At 43.6% G+C, this 20,647-nt stretch overlaps 1 long non-coding RNA gene across 1 annotated transcript in view; it reads left to right on the forward strand.

Moving 5' to 3' along the window:
* The window catches only part of LOC136636606 (uncharacterized), a 93,499-nt gene extending 73,454 nt beyond the window's left edge, over positions 1-20,045 (forward strand). Inside the window, exon 2 of the long non-coding RNA XR_010793531.1 lies at positions 19,472-20,045. This is a non-coding gene — a long non-coding RNA (uncharacterized lncRNA). The remainder of the gene's footprint in view (positions 1-19,471) is intronic.
* The last annotated feature ends 602 nt before the right edge of the window (positions 20,046-20,647 follow it).

Genomic DNA, 20,647 nt, shown 5'->3' on the forward strand with positions numbered 1-20,647 from the left:
ATTTCCCATGGGAAAATTATTATCTCTCCCAGTAGCAATATGCTGTTATTGTTTCAGAGTTCTCGCTGCACAATGGCTAATGTACTGTATACAATAAGGAGCAAAGAGAATTTTTTCCATTAGTTGTTTCCCATTTCTAGACTTCTGAATTGCCAGTGATTGAAAAGTGGGCAAAAGTCCTACTATAAATTAAGCCTCTATATCTTAAATTGGCTCATTGTGCCTCTGGTTTCATCCAAAAGTGCCGATACTGCAAAGTGTACTGTTTCCGAGTCCATTACAGCAGGCAACAGATATGATGAAAAATGCAATTTAATCTACAAAAAGAGGAAGAGGAGAGGAAGGAATGGGGAAGATACCTTGCATGTGTTTCATTCTACCTTTGCAGGTTAGGATGCAGCCCATTATGTTCCACACTGCAGATAATTCGATTACTCATCAGAGATCTTGTTAATTCACCAAAGCTGTGGTTTTTAATTAAGCGTCTTAATTTTGTGACATACAACCCACAGTTTGGCCTACTTTTCCTAGGCATATAAAATGTATTTCATTCTTTCTAGGCCTGCAGTATTCCTCAACAATGGTCAATATCTATTCCTTTATTTCTGAAGTCCCTGTTCCATGCTGATAGGATTGTAGCCCAAGCAGGAACCACCCATGAAGGTTTCTCGGCACGTAGTGAAATTTAGAGTTTTGCAGAAGTTAGGAATTTTCAAAAACAACTCCCCCCCCCCCAAAGATGCCAAATAGCCACCCTAAAATAGGTTGTGTTTTTTTTTCCTTGAAGAACCTAAAGATTTAAAAGAGAGAATCTGGATCTCTAAAGAGACTTCATAGTACATTGGAACACTTCTGCTCAGGGGCAAGGCGGATGAAAGACTATTGTTTTCAAGGAATAGGACAATGTATGGGAAACAGAAAGAAGAGAAGGAAAGAGCTAGGAAGATTGGGCCCACAGTTAGTGCATTCTGCAACATGACAGTGAAATGTTAGGGCATATTAACTGTACAAAACCCTATGGAGTCCAGTGGGAATTACTCTTAAGAAGATGTGGTAAAGAATCACGGAAGATTGGAGGCGGGGGAGAGATGACTCCCACTACCTTGAGAAGTGTGATCCAGGTGATGTTAATCTGAATTAAGCCACTTGTTCCCCCACCCCTTTACTATATAACATGCAGGAGGGCAATTAAGGAAATTACTCCTAACCACTCCAGGTAGGGGGTATTACATGATCAATATTTTATTTCTGTTTATTCTGTTTAGTTCAAGATATGAATGTACTTGCATCTAAATGCATGTACTTAGTGCTGAGGCACTTAACAGTATTTAACGAGGTCTTCTGTCCATTTGGGGTGTGGCCTTTACTGTTCCCTTTCCCAATAGTATGTTGTATGTCTCAGAAATATTTCTAGGGTATTCTGGTTCTCTTCTAATTTATTATTGTTATTAAGAACATTCATATACCTTAGGGATGGGAAAACCCAGTGTGGCCCAACTCGAGTTGAGCCTAGAGTCTCCGCCCCCGCAATTTGACTTGAAAACAAGTCATAATGAGGACACTTTCCGAGTCACCCTTTCGCGACTTGATAAGATTCAAGTCAAGTTGCCCCCCCCCTTAAAAAACCCACCATGGCTCTGCAGAGGGCCACAGGGCTGCTGCCGGGATGTGTGTGTGTTGTCGAATTTCACTTTAAACACTCCCCTGATATTCCCCGCCCATCTGTAAATAGGGCAGGAGGGGGTCGAGGGACTGTGAGACAGCAGGGACAGAAGCGGCAAGAGGATCACAAGCAGTATCTGTGAGGCTTACCAGGATGACCTGATACTTGGCAGTTCTACTCAGAAGTAGTCCCACTTCAGCCGGTCATTCAGTGAGGCTTCCTATGCCCAAGTAACAATGGAGCACCTCAAAGTAGCCATGCGGTGAAAAACATGATTGCTATGAACTGCGTCCCCTCTGCTTCCCTGCCTGCTTGCCCTTCCTGGGCTTCTGCAGCCAATTGTAAGGCAAGAATGCCCTTGGCTCCTCCTTCTGTCCTCCCACAGCCAAAGAAAATACCAGACTGCCCATCCTTCATCCAATGAGAGAGAGAAGCCTACTTCCACCTCCCCCCTCCCACCCTCTGCAAAAGCAAACATTAACCCTTCCTTGTCTCCCGGCTGGAAACTCCATGCTGCTCACCCAGTCTGAATGATGGCCACACAAGATTTTTCAAGCTGCAAAAACTGTAAGCAAGCACACCCAGACACAGGCAGATTAAATTCTGCACACGTGGGGATGAGTGCCGAGTCAGGGTGGCCCTGACTCAAGTCTTTTTCCAAGTCTTCCACGCATGTGACTCATGAGTCAACGAGTCAGCGAAAACTGTGTATTTTCACAACTCGAGTCCTAGTCATCCAAGTCAAGTGCCCAAATCTGACACACCGCTTTTCAACAGAGTAGTTCACAAAGTGGTTTATATAGTAAATTAAATCAATAAATGGTTCCCTGTCTCCAAAGGGCTCACACACTAAAAAAAAATAATGCAGAAGAGATTCCAGCAACAGCCACTGGAAAAGACGTCATGCTGGGGGTAAAAACAGAAAGTCGTTCTCCCCCTGCTAAATATGAGAACACAACTTTGAAAAGTGCCTCTTTGCCTAGTTAGCAAGAATATTTACTATGCTGACCTCTGTCAGAGTAGTAAATCTACTACTGTTTTTCGCAACTTGAAAATTTACTACTAATTTACTCCTTTTTTTTTTTTTAAGTAAAGAATAGCACATTAGTAAAGTAGTAAATTAGTATACATTTCTGGGTCTATTAATACAGGCAGCAGGAATGTGAGAAAAATACAACTTTAATCTGCAGAGAGAGACCTCAGAGAAGCATCTTTCAAAAAAAAAAAAAAGGAAATTAGTTTTTGAACTAGCCTTCTACACATTATGCAAAATGAGACAGTAGTTTGAGGCAGTAGAATTCTGGCATACACTAGTTCAAATTGCAAAGAGAGATTACATCTTTGAACGTCCACTGTTTCACCATTAAAAACAAAACTGTAGCATGGAATAAACTGCCAGAACTTAAAGTTTATTGTTCTATTCCTGATATGACATGCAGAGAGTTCTTTGGGAACATTACAAAACATGACCCGCATTGAAGTCATACTTTTCAGCACTTATGATTGGGTATTTTGCTGCCTCATTCTACATAAGGCATGGAATGACACAATCTTTTTTACTCGATATTAATTTACATTTGAGTCAAAAAGTAAGAGTTTGTTGTTCGTTTTCAGCAGCCAACAGCTGCAGCCAACAAATATGCAAGAAAGGAATCATTTTCATTGTTTTTGGAGAGCACAAGCTTCCCTCCAGCTGCAACAGACACCCAGATATTTTTTTCTCCCTACCATCCAGAAGTCATAATTATATAAAAGGTTACAGCAAACTTGCCAAAACAAACAAACAAACAAACAGGGATACTGAAATAATTGTCTCTAGGTTTCTCTTTGTCCTAAAACCCAATGGACGGCCACAGAGCACAGCCAATGCCAACCAAAGCTCATGTTTATGTGGTAGCAGAAATACTGGCTTGAAGTGAGGGGTTGTTTCAATGGTATTCCATAAGAAACATGTCTTAAAAAAAATTTTTTTTAAGCCCTATAATACTGAGTAGCCTTAATAACAATTCTTAGTTAATCTAGCATGCTGTATGCATTCTTTTGTTGGAAAGGTACTGTGGACGGAGTAATCTGGCAAAACTGGAGCAGTTTTGGCAAAACTTCCTGAAAAAAGATGTAGTTTGTTTCTACATGACCAGAATGTTTATAGGGCTGCAGGCCTGTGCAAGCTTACCTAGAAGCACTGGCATATCGGGGGAGGGTTGGGGAGAAATATCTGGGGGGATACCTGTGGGGGCGCTGCTGCCTCCCTTGCTACCTTCCTTGCTCCTGTCTTCTTTGCCCTGTTCAGAGGGCCAGGGTGGCCTTCCCTCTGGAGGGCCTTTAACCTCACTTCCAGTTTTCAGCTAAAAGTGGAAGTGGCGTTTAAGGCCTTCTGGAGGCATCAAAAGGCCTTTGGAAGGCCAGAGGAGGTCATGCACAGCCTCCTTTGGCCCACAGAAGGCTCCTGGATGTGTATGTGGGACATTCTTCTTGGGGGGGGGTATTCTGTAGTCCTGGCCTCAGGTGGCACAGGGGCCAAGATCGCCAGTGTCTGGAAATAAGTTCTATTGAACTTAATGGGGCTTACTTCTGAATAATAATAATAATAATAATAATAATAATAATAATAATAATAATAATAATAACAACTTTATTTTTACCCTGCCGTTCTCCCCAAAGGGACTCAAGGCAGCTTACAGCAGGTTAAAACAGATTAAAAACATAATTTAAAAAACAGATAAAAGCATATAACACATATCATAAAAACAGCAGTCAGATAAAAAGTAATCAGGTAAAAAGAGCATAGAGCAGCAAATCATAAAAGAATCAGGCCTGTAACCAAGTATTTAAAAAATATTGAAAGGTGTTGAAAAGATGTTAAAAAGGCCGAGAACTCAGAAGGCCTGTCTAAACAGAAGGGTCTTCAGGCCTCGCCGAAAAGTCTCAAGAGAGGGAGCCATTCTTAAGTCAAGGGGAAGGGAATTCCATAGCATTGGTGCCACTACTGAGAAGGCCCTATTTCTTGCCGCCGCCCCACGTACCTCCCTAGGCGGCGGCACTTGTAAAAAGGCCTTCTCTGATGACCTAAGAGGATAAGCCGGATTGTATGGGAGTAGGCGATCTCTAAATTACCCTGGCCCAGAGCAGTATAGGGCTTTAAAGGTCAAAACCAGCACCTTGAATTGGGCCCAGAAACGAATGGGCAGCCAATGCAGCCACTGGAGAAGCAGACTGACAGAGTCAAACTGCCTACCTCCAGTAACTACACGGGCCGCCATATTCTGCACTAGTTGCAGTTTCCGAACCGTCTTCAGTAGACAGACATACGTTTGCATTGTAGATGTATTATTATTGCAGTGAGTCTCCCAGCTTTGCTAGCGCACCAGTTTCTGGAAAGGATTGTTTTGAGGAGATGATGTGATACCTGAACCGTGACCAAATTTCCTAAACGGAATTTTTTATTTAAAATAGGAAATTGCACAAATCTCACATGAGAAATGCACAGGTTTCAAAAGTTGCACGTTATTTTTGCTTTTGTTTTAGTTTTTAAGTGGTCCTGGGGGCTGGGTTGTTAACAGGAGACTGCTACAAGAGAAATTAATTAGGTGAAACATTGCCTTTTCCATGCCTCTTTTTTATGTTACAGACTGCTGTGAAAGAATAGGAGGAAAGACAGTAAAAAAAGCTCGCAACCCTACGTGTGTCTGTTTGGCTTTGTATACACATCCAGGTGACCAAATTCATATTAGGAGAAGGTCCGAGGCCTTTATTTATTTTGTAAATTCTTGAGAACTGTACTTTTAATAGAGAAGAGGTTTTTTTTTGGGTGGTGGTGAAGTGGCCCCTGCCACTTTGTTTTATTTAGCTGATGAACGTTTCTGGCAATTTCTCATCCATGGAGCACTTAGACCTGCTTAGCTTCAGACATCAAACTCTGTTGTCATGCTTTCAGACTATTTCAGGTCCTACTGGTTGGTCCTACAGATCCACAGGCTGACTGAAGCAACATTTACTGGGCCAACTAAAGTCCTAAACGTTAGTGTCAGTTTCCTGCTTAGAAATTCTTTTTCTGAAATCTTCAAAGAAAACACTAAAAAGTAAAGTAAAATAAAGATTCTGTTACATGGGCCTGCAGCCTATGTTAACCTGCTAAACCTGGATGCTTTTGAAAACAAAGCAGAAGGAAATTCGAGAACTATGTTCATTGAATTATGTCTACCCTTAATTAGAGTAATAAGGTTACACAGAGCCCCCCAAACAAGGCAATAGAATGTTTCAACAAGATGTATGAAATAAAGTGTGGCTGTATAAACAAATTGGATACATGAAAGTCAACACAATGCCCTTCATTGGAATATGTGCTCTTTTGCCTACTGAACCGGAGTTTTTGTGAAGACAAGGTCTCCCGTTCTCTTTTGTGACCCTCCCTGGGTAGATGCAGATAGACACTTTACTACACAATTCAGCCTTACTCTTATGTCCTGAAGTGTGGCAAGATGCTCTTTACCTTTCGGTGGGTGATAGAAACCATCAATCCTGGGCTAGTAGAGCTCAACTTTGTAGACCCCTTTCAGTCTTTGAGACCCCACTTTGCTAAGGGAGATTCACTTGGATGGTCCTTTGCCACCAAAAACACTCTCACACTTCAGAGAAAAAGGAACAGTAACTTTAATCCATATTTGGAGGCCCTCAGATTCCTTCTGGCCCAACAAATTCGCATGACTGATCCAGCTAGTCCTCTGAGACTTGCTGCCTCGGTCCAGAGCAGGGGTGCCCAAAGTTTTTGGCAGGAGGGTCACATCAACTCTCTGCCACTGTGTCGGGGGCCGGGAAAAAAAGGATTAATTTACATTTAAAATTTGAATAAATTTACATAGGTTTATATAAATGAATATATTAAAGATGAACTTATATGAATGAATGAAGGTCTTGCAATAGCTCAAGGCCTATATAAAAGGCCTTGCACAAAGCAAGGCCAGGCTTTCCTTTGCTGCCACTGCTGCATCACAGACATGAAACAACATGCAGTGGAGGGAGCCTTTATCCCACAGCTCACACGAGAGGTCAAACAGTCGCCCTCAAGCTGTGTCAAGCCAGCATGGGCTCCAACAAATCTCTGGAGGGCCAGAGGCTCATTGGAGACTGGGGGCTCCCTGAGGGCTGCATTGAGAGGCCTTGAGGGCCACAAGTAGCCCCAGGGCTGCTGTTTGGGCACCCCTGGTCCAGAGGGTTGGCTCAGTGGGATATACTACCTCCCTCATTACAAGTGGGTAAAGTGTATACAGGGTCAGTTCCAAGGGTCACCTCTTGCCCAGATCTCTAAGTTTAGGTGAGAGTGAGCAGTTTCCAGTCAGTCTTTTGTCACAATCTGAACCATCTAAAAGCTTTTCCATCCCCAGTAACCTTCTTCCTCTCTCCCATTTTTGGAACCCTAAAACTTTCCATCCCCCCCCCCGATTCCTATAGGAAACTATGCTAATCCACCAATGTCCCTTCTCCCACCAGATTGTTCCCCATGTTGCTCTGCCCCCTTCTCCTTCAAGGGGTTCCTCTCTCCTCTCTTTCCACTTCCTAACTGCTTGGGGGGGGGCTCCATTGTTATGTGAATGTTAGCTGTAGACCTCCCCTGCATAGAGTGAGTAAGCTAATTAAATTCATTGTTGGCAACCTTCAGTCTCGGAAGACTATGGCATCGCGCTCTGGATGGTGGTTCTGGCACAGCGTCTAGTGTGGCTGAAAAGGCCGATTCAGGAGTGACAATCCCTTCCACACTGGGAGCAAGTGGAGTCTGTCCCTGGTCTGTCTCCTTGGCTATGGGCCTCCCTTCTTTGCCTCTTTGCCTCAGACTGTTGGCCAAGTGTCTCTTCAAACTGGGAAAGGCCATGCTGCACAGCCTGCCTCCAAGTGGGCCGATCAGAGGCCAGGGTTTCCCACCTGTTGAAGACCACTCCTAAGGCCTTCAGATCCTTGTATTGCAGCTGTGGTCTACCTGTAGGGCACTTTCCTTGCACGAGTTCTCCATAAAGGAGATCCTTTGGGATCCGGCCATCATCCATTCTCACAACATGACTGAGCCAACGCAGGTGTCTCTGTTTCAGCAGTGCATACATGCTAGGGATTCCAGCTCGTTCCAGGACTGTGTTGTTTGGAACTTTGTCCTGCCAGGTGATGCTGAGGATGCGTCGGAGGCAGCACATGTGGAATGCGTTCAGTTTCCTCTCCTGTTGTGAGTGAAGAGTCCATGACTCGCTGCAGTACAGAAGTGTACTCAGGACGCAAGGTCTGTAGGCCTGGATCTTGGTATGTTCCGTCAGCTTCTTGTTGGACCAGACTCTCTTTGTGAGTCTGGAAAACGTGGTAGCTGCTTTACCGATGCGTTTGTTTAGCTTGGTATCGAGAGAAAGAGTGTCAGAGATCGTTGAGCCAAGGTACACAAAGTCATGGACAACCTCCAGTTCATGCGCAGAGATTGTAATGCAGGGAGGTGAGTCCACATCCTGAACCATGACCTGTGTTTTCTTAAGGCTGATCGTCAGTCCAAAATCTTGGCAGGCCTTGCTAAAACGATTCATGAGCTGCTGGAGATCTTTGGCAGAGTGGGTAGTGACAGCTGCATCATCGGCAAAGAGGAAGTCACGCAGACATTTCAGCTGAACTTTGGACTTTGCTCTCAGTCTGGAGAGGTTGAAGAGCTTTCCGTCTGATCTGGTCCGGAGATAGATGCCTTCTGTTGCAGTTCCAAAGGCATGCGAAGAAAATCCCAGGACAGCAGGACAGCGAAGAAAATCCCAAACAAGGTTGGCGCAAGAACACGGCCCTGCTTCACTACGCTTCGGATGTCAAAGGGGACCCAACTGAAACACCTTATTTTTTTTTCTTTTGTTTTTGAGCACTTTTGCTAAATTTTAGTGCCCCTTCACCATTGTCTCCATTTTTCTCCTTTTTGGGGGGACAGACTGAATGTATTTCCTATATACTGTACTTGAATTTGTGAGTCTATTGTGCATAAGATGCAGTCTGACTGTACTAAATCTCCCCTACCCCCTTACCCTCTAACCATGTTTTCAGCCTATTTAGGGCCCAATCCTATCCAACTTTCCAGCACTGGTGCAGCTGCAATGCAGCCCCAAGTCAAGGAAACAAATATTCCCTTACCTTGTGGAGGCTTTCATGACTACCCACCCTCTACAGGATGCAGCATACATCTCATGGGCATAACTACACCAGGGCTGTGAAGCTGAATAGGATTTGGCCCTTAGTCACTCCCAGTTTGCTATTTAATTTAATAAAAAACTCACAAAAGTTTCAATGACTTATTTAGGATCATGTCTAGTTTAGTTTCATGTCTTTTTCTTCTAATGATGACATCACTGTTGGCCAGCCATGAGATAGGTGAAGTGGATTGTATCAATAGCAGACTGTAAGGGTTCCAAAGGGATGGGGGATTCCGGGTGCACTTCATTCCCAGTCTGCTGCTGCTGCCAGCTTCTAGCCCACCACTGAGGCAAACGGCATCCTGAGCTCCTTGATGGAAGGGTGAGATAGAAATATCACAAATCTCAGCAAAGGTACATGACTGGTAGACTCTATTTCTGCTTGTTGAATCACAGGGTTGAGAAAGTCAGGACTAGGAAATTAGGAAAAGTTAGTAGAAGCAGAATAAGTGAAACTGATGTTTTGTTTTGTTCTGCTAAAAGGTTTGCTCTGAAGAGGGAAACAGCTTCTGCCCTAAGAAACCATTGCGTAGTGACCTCTGAAGCAGATGAACATCTGCTTGGAACCTCATGAGGAGAAGAAACTCCTTGGCAAACCAGCCAAGCGGCCCTCAAACAATATAAACTGAAATAGATGGGCTAAAAGATCATTGAATGAATTAGGTCAGTGAACTATTCTCATTTTTGTCTGTCTATAAAGCACAACTTCTTTATGTGAATTGGCTTATTGAAGTCATTGCTGAGGAACACACATTGCACAAGGGAGTGATCTGTAATGCAACAATTAACTCATTCACCATTTTACTGTTATCAGTTTCAAGTAGGTTATTATTATTATTATTATTATTATTATTATTATTATTATTATTAGCTTTTCAACTAAATTGAAAATATTAATATTATTTAGCTTTTCAACTAAAAGTTCACAAAGTGGTTTACAGAGAAAAATCAAATAACTATACTATACTATACTATAATTTTGCTAAGATGCTTCCTTTTTTAAAAACCTTTCTTCCCCTCTTCTTTTTAAGGTAATAATAAGTAATAAAATAATCACCTTCCATTTAGCAGAATACTTGATTTGTGAATGTATATTTAAATTATTTACATTTCTTAGATTTGTATTTTATTCAAACTTTTTGTCTAGAACTTCAAAAGATCATTTGAGATTCTCCCTACCAAATCTCATAGCCTTGATTTTTTTTTAAGGCAGTGTTTCTCAGACTGTGGGTTGGGACCCACTAGGTGGGTCACGAGCCCATTTCAGGTGGGTCCCCATTCATTTCAATATTTTATTTATAATATATTAGATTTGATGCTACTATGGTATGTGACTGCATTTAGGGAAATGTTACACATCTGTACTTTTAACAGGCTACTATGTATAGGCTTTTAACAATGATAGTCAATGAGACTGAGAGCCCAATCCTGTGGTCTGCGGCATGGCTACGTGCCGCAGACCACAGTCGCAAACATGCCGTAAGGCACGTTTGCGGGGCTCACAGCTGGGCTCCCTCTGGAGCTAGGCCAGCACCAGCCGAAGCTGAGCTAGTGCGTGGCGGTCACCTGGGTTCTGCAGCTTGGCGGTCTCCTGGACTGCCGGGCTGCAGAACGGGAGGCGGGAGCGTGGGGGAGGTGTTCTGGGAAGGGGGGAGGCGTGCCAGGGGGCGGGCAGGAGGCGTGTCGGGGGGAGGGAGAGAGGTGGATCTGCGGAGCTGTGCTCCACAGGATCCAGGGTGCTCGTGCAGGGCTGTGCGCCCTACACAAGTGCCTTTACTTTAGCACCGATCTTTTGGTCGGCGCCAAAGAGAGTAGCCCCATTTGCAGGGCTGCTTCCCTTACTCTGGGGAAAGGGATGAATGTCCCCTTCTCCCGAGGTGCCTCCCACGGCAGCGCAGGAGGTGTAGGATCTGGTGGCAGCCCTCCACGGAGTTGCCAAACCTGGGCGCTGCGAGCAGCTCAGGATTGGGCTGCGCCTCCTGAGTGTGGATAGGATTGCAGCCTAGGATGTTAAAAAATTTTCCTGCTTGATGATGTCACTTCCAGTCATAACATCATTTCCGGTGGGTCCTGTCAGATTCTGATTCTAAAAAGTTGGTCCCAGTGCTAAAAGGTTGAGAGCTACTGTTTTAAGGTATATATTTTTTTAAAAATTCATAGAGAGAATGTCATGTACCTTAGCTATACTTATTCAAATTTTGCGGCTTCTTGATTAGAATAAGAAATGCCTAGACATCAAACTTAAATTGATTCTACAGAGATTATACAGTCCTGCTTTTGATCAATACATGTTTGATTTTGATTAAATTTGATTAAAATATAATTAAATTAGTCTGAAGTACAGTGGTGCCTCACAAGACGAAATTAATTCGTTCTGTGAGTTGTTTTGTTTTGCGAAATTTTCGTCTTGCGAAGTGCGATTTAAAACAAACCAAGAAAAAAAAAAGGAAAAAAATTCATCTTGCGAAGCACGGCCATAGAAAAATTCGTCTTGCAAGTCACCAAAAAAATCGCAAAACGCTTTCGTCTTGTGAGCTTTTCGTTGCGCGAGGCATTCATCTTTCGAGGCATCACTGTATAATGCCACCATGATCCAAAACCTTAATTCCAGCACATGGCAGCAGTTGTTCCTAATCAGCTTTCGAGGAGTTAGAGACTACCCATATGTATCCTTTTCAAGTAGGTACCTGCATTCTACCTGGAATCAAGGCTATCACCCTGCTCAGGATAACTACATTAGCAATTTGTTCCTATTCAAATTCATTCAGTAGTGCTGTGAATCACATTTCAATCAGCTATATCCCGCTCATGCATTTTGATGACAGGGTTGTCTTCGTGTTTTCAGGGTTCCTTTTAATTTTAGAGTAGTTAAATTCTGTAAAAAGAGTTTACATTTTCATGTGGCATTCTGATTAACTTTAGATTGCATTCTAGTAGGCTCTTCGTTTACAAGGTTTTACTGTAATTTCACAGTGATTGTTAATGGTTTATCCTAGGAATAAATGGCTAATGTATTAATTTGATATGACAGTAGGATTCTCCTAACCCTTTCCAAACAACATTTGGATTTAAATCAATTCAGTGAGCATTGCTATCTTCTCTTTTATCATTATTTGGCATCCTGAAAGCATTTATTCCCAGTACATTCATCAAATCAAAGAATCAAAAGAGACTAAAAAACCATCTGCTTTTTATAGATTTTTTAGATTGATATATAAATTGATTGAGAGCCAGGGTGGTGTAGTGGTTTGGGAGGTGGACTCAGACCTGGAAGATCCAGGTTCAAATCACTGCTCAGCCACGAAGCTTCCTGGGTGACCTTGGGCCAGTCACTTTCTCTCAGCCTCACCTACCTCACAAGGTTGTTGTGAGGACAAGAAGGAGGGGTGCAGCTGTGTAAACTACCCTGAGCTCTTTGGAGGAAGGGCGGTATAAAAATGGGAATAAATAAATAAATATAACATGATGGTATTATTCAAAAGTACCAAGATTTTAAACATTTTGGCCTGTAATGGTGTCACCCCCCCCCGTGCGTTTCACCCGGTGCAGCCTGCACTCCCTTAGCAACGCCACTGATGTGAATGTCCAAATACTGCAATGATCAAGGCGCATTTGACCAGGACACAATTGTCCAGGATACAAATGCCTAATACCCCATTAGATGTCTTAGGGAGCACTGAAGACAATAAGATGCCTGGGTCCTGTTGCCACTCCTTGCAACTGGCATTCAGAGATAGGTTATCTCTAAAATCTGGAGGTTGCATATAGTCATTGTAGATTGTAACCTGTGATGGACTTTTCCTTCATAAGTCTGTACAGTCCCCTCTGAAATAAATAATAATAATATACAGTATTTATATACCGCCTTTCTTGGTCTTTATTCAAGACTTTATTCAAGGCGGTTTACACAGGCAGGCTTATTAAATCCACGCAGGGATTTTTACAAATTGAAAGAAGGTTCTCTCTTTCAAGAACCACCACATTCAAGATGTTACACTACGATCTGGTTTAACATTCTGGCCTCCATCCTCCCACGCTCCGAGCAGATTGAACAGCTCAGCTGCAGCTTGCCAGCTGCTTCAAGGTCGCACGGTGCCGGTGGCCTCGAACTGGCGACCTTGTGGATGTTAATCTTCAGGCAAATGGAGGCTCTACCCTCTAGACCAGACCTCCTGCCCTGAAAGGCATGTAGACCTCCTGAAAGGCATGTAGGCCAGGTGTGATCATCACAGCCTGAGGCAAGGAGTTCCACAGAGTAATTACTTGCTGGATAAATAAATATTTGCTTTTGTTTGTTTGAATTCTTGTACCCTTAATTTTAGTGGATGTCCATGTTGAACGGTGAAGGTGGATTGGGCCCAGGAAGGGGATTAGGATTTCAGCAGGTGCTACTGCTGCCAAACCTACCCTCTTCTCTACCCCCTTTGCATCCCTGTTCAACTCAACCCCCACCCGTTCTACCCATCCTCCTCCCTCCTTCCCAACATGTGCACAATCTTACAGGCCTTGGCAGCCAACCATTTATGCCAGTGGTTCCCAAATTTTTTAGTACTGGGACCCACTTTTTTTAATTTAAAGCAATACTCTTTCGGAACCCACCTAATTTTAAAAAAGGAGTTATAGAAAGAAATAACTGATTGATTGATTGATAAGTAATTGTAACCAGAAAAGATATCCTCAAATATTCTCCCTATATTTACACATGCATGCAGATTGCTGGAGCTCAACCCCTTGCAGGGCAGTCAGCAACTATCTTATAAACTGCAGGAGCTGAGTTCTTTGCAGGGTAATTAGCAGCTACAGTATTTGATTTTTGAATAGCCTCAAGGCTTGAGGCAATTAGTTATCTGATCTTTCTATCCCCCTTTGCAGACCCACCAAAAATTAGGTTGTGACCCACCAGTGGGTCCTGACCCACAGTTTGGGAACCACTACTTTACTCCTAAAATCCAACTGTATGGAGCTTTCCATGCCATATTTACTCTGTCAATTCAATTACCCAGTTTCATTTAAGTAAGTGTTATAGGCCTGATCCAAAGTTACTTGGAACGAATGGAGTTATCTTCCAATTGTAGGTTTTGGATTTGGTCCTGTTATATCTGCTTCTCATTTTCCATCAATTGTCATGCATTTCTTTGTTCTCAGTTGCAAGACTCTAAGAGCTTTTCAAGGGAATAAAATGAAACGCAGGAAATAATCTCTTTGAAATATTTTCCAGACTATCTTGGCAATTTTCAGTTTTCTGTTCCATAGCTTCTTTGATGCAGCAACCTGTCTTTTCTGTTCTGAAATGTTTATTGGGTTGGCCTTGTAAGCAAAATTCAACATTTGAGTAACCTAAATAATCAACTGCCGTACGCTGGTTTTGTGAACAAACATTAGGACCATGCTGAGTGTTCTCTAATCTTAACTTTTGCTATGAACATGCCACTTTTGATATACCCCAAAAGACTGTAAAGATTGCTTTTATCAAATAATTGTGCTGCCTTGCCGCAAATTAAAATCCTTTTCATGGTCTGCTTGGGGCTTCCTGTCAGCAGGATTTTCCTCCTTTGCTTTCAACCACATTCGTCCATCGTGCTGTTGAATCTGAGGTGACTAACGTTATTTCATTTATGAACAACCAGGTGTCATGTAGTTAATCCTGTGGATCACCACAGCCAAAAGGACCAACCAGGAATGAGGACAAATGAGACAGAGGATTGTGAGGAGAATGGAGTCGGAGGAAAGTGGTAGTTGAAACTACTTTAAACAATGCAAATGTCTTTGTAGCAAATCCGAATAGAAATAAATGAAATTGGGACACCTTTTTCAACACAGGAAAAAAATAAATGAAATGCAGTAACAGCCTGATCCTATGGTTGAGCTGCACTTGCAAAACCATACTTGCAAAACTTCTGTTGGCACACACTGTTGCAAAAGTGTAGTAACATGCTTTGCGGCAGTGTTCATAACCAATGCACCAGCAGGAAAGTCGGAGTATTCCTGAGTGCGCCGACAGTCATCATGCGGTCTGCCAGACCAGGCTAAGTCTCGTACAGGGCAGGAGGAGCGTGGGGAAAGGACGGTAGGGATGGAATGTGGAGGAGATGGAAGGGAGTGGGCAGAATGGCCTGGGAGGGGATGGGATTGGTGGCGCCAGCACATGCCATATCTAGTCCAGTGTGAGCCTGGCCAGACGCCACTTGGCACTCCAAAAGAGCGCCAGGCAGCAGGGAGGTGAGTGGGGGTGCGAGGGAGGTATTCTGGGGCAGAGGCAGAGTGGGAAGAAGGTGGGGCAGGGGAAGGGAGTGGGGCAGAAGAGGGGCCTGAGCTCCTCCGGATCCATAGCCCCACATCGGGCCTCCTAGCCTGATACGGGGCTACTTTACTCTGTGCCAGCTAAATAGCCAGCATAGAGTTGAGTAGCCCCATTGCAAGGCCTCTTCCCTTAGTCGGGAGAAGGGGATGAATGTCCCCTTCCCCTGAGGAGGCGTCAGGAGCTGCCAGCAGCCGTCCAGCATTCATGGGAAGCAGCATCAGCCATTTTGGCGCTGCTGCAGTCCTGGGCACTGAGCAGCTCAGGGCTGTTAGTTAGGACAGGGCTGTAAATGTATTGAGTAGTTTTAGGAAAGTTCTAATACAGTCAATGCTTGGATTCCAATTTATATAAGTTTTTTTTATTTTGTAATTCTGAGTATTTATAGGTCAACCTATTCATGACCTGAAAAATGTGCTTGTATTTTCATATCCCCCGCCTTTTTAAGCAGAGACAAGACCGAATCCACACTGGTAGCATGGTGGAAGATGGGGATTTAACTCTTGCCTCTCCTTCTTTTTCCTGATGATCACACCACCAAGCTGTTATTTGTTCAAAACAATAGCAGCTTCCCTCCCCAGGGAGAAAAGCAGCTTGGTGGAAGGATTTTTGTTAGGAAAATGGAGAGAGGAAAGGGCTGAACCTCCCCTCCTCCATGTTTCAGTACTAATCAGGATCTCTCTCTCTCTCTCTCTCTCTTTCTCTCACACACACACACACACACACACACGAGGGGCAGAGCTACTATTCAAAGACAAAAAAGAAATAGAAATGCAAGCACGTTCTTCACATAATGTGCAGTTTGATCCTTAGCTTCCTCCCCTATTTATAACAGCACAGTATTTGACAGTTGCTGTAGTATTCCGTTTTCTTAGAAATAGCTTTAGCCAAATAACCAATTGGTAGAGAGAATAATGATATCATACTCTGTGTGCTTTTAAAATTGAGATTCCCAAATCAATGACTGTGATCATGCTGTTGATTTGTTTTTCCTCATATCTTTGTCGCATTTGCATCCAGAACTTCAATACAAAGCGTATTGAAGGCTGTTCAAAAAAAAGAGTAAGGCAAGAAGCAAGAGACTTATGGCCCAAATCTATCCAACCCAGGAGCAGTGGTGCTAAATGGCAAGTGCTGGGGCCTATGCAATATCCAAGCAGGCTGGAGGTGTTCTCCTAAGAAGGGGACATTTGTCCCCTTACCACAAGTAACACCCCATCCTGCTTGATGGGTCTACTTGAGTCTGAGCCAGCTGTTTTGCTATTTCAGGCTTCTGAGCCTTTCACAGGGGATAGGATTTGCCAGACAGGGCCTTCGCTGGTCCCACCCCCCTCCTGGGCCTGGTCCTCCTCTTGCTGTGCCCTCTCCACACCCTCCCCTACCCAGAAACACCTCCCCCATACCCTCCCGCCACCTTTCCTATGCCCCTGCGCTGCTTGGTGCTTACCCCTTCTCTGCAGGATTGCGGCTCCTGCTGCCTCCCCGTCAGCACCATTTACTTCCTATTCACTGTACAGGGAGAATATACACTAGAATCTGCAGTGCTTTGGAAGGAACCATGGGAAAATATTGGTGCTGAATGGGATTTTTTGGTATTATTGAGGGCCCAATACTGAGCCTTGCGCGCTGGCTCACCACCGGCATGCACTGTTGCAAATGTGCCATAAGGCACGTTTGTGAGCCTTACTGTAGGCCCAGTGCCATTGCTAGTCCAGCGCGAGCGAGCTCTGGGCCAGCTCTAGTTCTGGGCCAGCTCTGCAGAGGTCTTCCGCTCTGTGGCTCACCCAAGCAGTTGAGCGGAGGAGAGGTGAGTGGGGGCATGGGGGGAGTCAGGGAGGAGGCGTCCCAGAGCGGGGGGAGGGCAGGGAGGAGGCATGGCAGGGAGGGAGCGGTGCAGGAGGGGGATGGGACCCGTGGAGCTCAGCTCCACTGAACCCAGAGCCCCATGTCAGGCTTCGTGGCCTATCATGGGACTCCTTGATTCTGCCCTGGCTAAAGAGCTGCCACAGATTGAATAGCCACATTGTGGGGCTACTTCCCTTACGTGAGGGAATGGGACAAATGTCCCGTTCCCCAAGCAGCTGCCGGCGGCTGCCTGGCATGCTTTGGAAGCCGCAGCAGCCATTTTTTTCAGTGCCATAGCAGCCCTGTGCACCAGGCAGCTCAGAACGGGGCTGCCCTTCCGTGCAATATCTAACCAACAGAATTGCTGTTCATTTGAATTGTCCAGTTTGCACAGATTTTTGTATTATTGCAAAACGATGAACTATCCCAGAGAGATGCCTGCCCAGATGTCCTTTGAATCCTACATAAGTGGGCAGGGGAGGGGAACTCCTACAGCTTTCCTTGATAACTTGTCCCTTTGCTGAACTCTTTTACCATTTAAATAGGAAGTTTTTCCAAATGTTTAACCTACTGCAACCTTCCTGTACTTTTGCCAGGCCTCAGCAAGGGTCAGTCTCCAGGTGGTCAGACTCAGGCATGGGTAGGAGGGCAGGCAAAGGTACAGTGGTAAATTCTGATGTGCAGAAACTTATCATGGCAATTCCCACTAAGACTATACTACAAAAAAACTAACTTTGTATTTCTTCTTTGGAGTCTTTTAGTCTCCTGCCCTTATTCCCACTTTGTTACTTATACATCATTTAAAGATCTATCTGTAGTTCATTTCATTCCAAACCCTTGAGAGGGTTGCAACAGTTAAAAACAAATATACAGTATAAAAAGTAAAAACTGAAATTAAAACAAAAATCCCAGATACACATAAAAGGTATATTGCAACCCAATCATATATGACCCTGCCTCTGATGCAGCTGCACACTGCATTCAAAAGGTGCACACTGCATCTTGTAGGGAAGGGCAGTCCTGGAGTTCTCTGGGTAAGGGAACATTTGTGCCCCTGAGGTGTGGATGGGTGTACTCAGACCAGTGCTGGCAAATTTGCTGGTACATGTCTGCAAATCATGGGTCATGTGATCAAGTCCAGGAAGGGGGTTTGGATTTGGTGGATGCTGCTGTCACCATTCCTGCCCCCTTCCCAGGCCTGATCTGCCCTCGTACCTGCCCCCTTTAACACTCTATGGCTATTGTGTGCCATGCTGTACTGTCTTAAGTTTTGATGCAGACTGGTAATTCATGGAGGACAATGAACTCTAATTTTCTAAGGGTGCAATCCTAACCCTTTATGTCAATGCTTTCCAGCTTTCCAGCACTGACATAAGGGCAATGCAGCTCTGAGGTAAGGGAACAAACATTCCTTTACTTTGAGGAAGCCTTCATGAGTGGCACCCAACTGCAGGATGCAGCACATATCCCATTGGCACTGCTATGCCAGTGCTGGAAAGCACTGACATAAGGGGTTAGGATTGCGCCCTTATTCTCTCAATGAACTCTAATTGGAATAGACTTTGAGGCAATCTCCCTGAAGGTTGGGAATGACTGAAATGGGCTTGATGTCTATCTAAATGTACAAAGAAGAGGAAAAGCAGCAATTGAGATTTACTGTCAGGTTGCTGGTCTGGATTGGGGGGGGGGTAGGTTTGATGATTCTGTCTCTGTTAGGAAGACTGAACAGTTGTCAGATTAAAGATTCTGGATGCCACTGAAGTGTGGCAACCTGTCACTGATTTCTTTGTCATGATATTTTATTGTGCTTTTCTACTACAGTACTTTACATTTTTCTGTCCATGTCATTGGCCATTACATGACTTTGAGATTAGTGTGACCTACTTTTATGCTAGGAGGATTTCTTTGCTCCAGAAATGCCTAACAAGCAATGCACTTGTAAACAAAAATGAATATTACCACCAGGACACCATAAGTTGTGTCCAAAGAAAAACTTTCCGATTTAAAGGCTCTCCTGAAATTCCTAGCTTTTGGAGAATGAGGCATGCAAAAAAAAAAAAAAAAAAATAGCAACACATTTGGCTATGAAGTAAAGTACCCATTAAGTTCAGGTCAAACACATAATTATTTATTGATCTGTTCCCTTTTCCCATTTTTTGGCTTTAAACCAGCTCTCCAGTAAAGTGGAACAACCCGCACTTTGTTTGTGAACATTGGTGTTCAGGGATAATTAATGAGGTGCACACCAGCTGACTCTAAAACATTAGCATCCAAGCCACTTATAAGGAGAAAGCCTGTGTTCGCCCCCCCCGAACAAAGGTTTTTTTTGTTTCAAGCCAAAAAACGAACGATACCTTTCAAGTGTCAGTAAACAGTCAACATATTTCTTAATGAGCATCTTTTCCATGCTTATTGTGATAAGTCTTTTACTGACAATGTTTTGTATTCTGTCTCTCTCTCTTTCATAAGAGCTCCCTGCGAGACAAATGGAATAACAGCCGTGAACTTCAGCATGCATTGAACCAGACCGTTCGTTTTCCTCACAAGGAATAGAGAACAAAACCTAAACCAATGGAATACAATCACTAGCAAAAATACATTATACAGTTTACACAGAGATGTTTCAGTTCTTATTATAAGGGGGTCTGGTTTATCCGAGAAGCGTCTTGCTTGAAGGAAAAAGGGGGGAGATATTGTACTTCCTGAAAAGAAGGTGAAGGCACAAGTACACTGTGGAAGAGAAATGCTGACTGTGGCTTAAGAAACCCTGAGACAAACATCCTTCTGTCATCACCTTCTGTGGAAATGTTTACACATTTCTGGGGCCTGTGCAAGTGATTGATTGCATTCAATTTGCTCCCAGAGTCTCATGTGTAAACTCATTTCCTTTTTCTTCCTCGGTTTCCGTATTTGAGCTTAAATGGTACTGTCACTTTAAATCACATTGTGCGGTGAAAAAATCTGCTAGCCGACCTGTAAGTGGGGTCACACAACTCATCTTCTAAAATTAAACTCACTATAACAATCATATTCTACAGCACAATATTTTCTCTGGCCAATTTTTGCGAGTTGCAAAGTGGAACGCACCGTTTGCCGGGTGCACAATGAACCAGCAGTGACATTATGAGCGTTAGTGACTTGAGGTGTTTATAAAATGAAAATGCTAAACCCTTCATTCTGAAAATTATTGCAGCTGCACTTTATTTATTGAAGGCTGGAAGATACATTTCCGTTGTCATTTGATTTATACACCTGTGTTCTCATGAATGGCCTGGAATTTTCCACTGGCGACAGACCAGTGAATGGCAAAGAAAAAAATGAGGCAAATAATGCTGATTATGTTTCAGATGTTGCCATTTCTGTCTCTATATGAACATTTTACATTCTCATTTTTTTTTAATGCCAAGGAAGCTTTTTTTTTCTCTCTCCACTACAGCTATAAAGGAATGTTTCCTTAACATGCTGAGAGGATTTTTCACTCCATTGTGCTATATAGTAAATAAAGTGGTGGGAAAAGTTCTCCTAAAAGACTTTTCATTTCAACATGAGGGAAATGTGGGGGGAAGGATTTCCCTGTAACCATGTTTGGCTCATCTTTTTCAACTGCCAACACCTACTTCAAGATGCTGGCAGTAATTATGGGCC

Source organism: Tiliqua scincoides, chromosome 1 (assembly GCF_035046505.1).
Source record: "Tiliqua scincoides isolate rTilSci1 chromosome 1, rTilSci1.hap2, whole genome shotgun sequence".
Lineage (NCBI taxonomy): Eukaryota > Metazoa > Chordata > Lepidosauria > Squamata > Scincidae > Tiliqua > Tiliqua scincoides.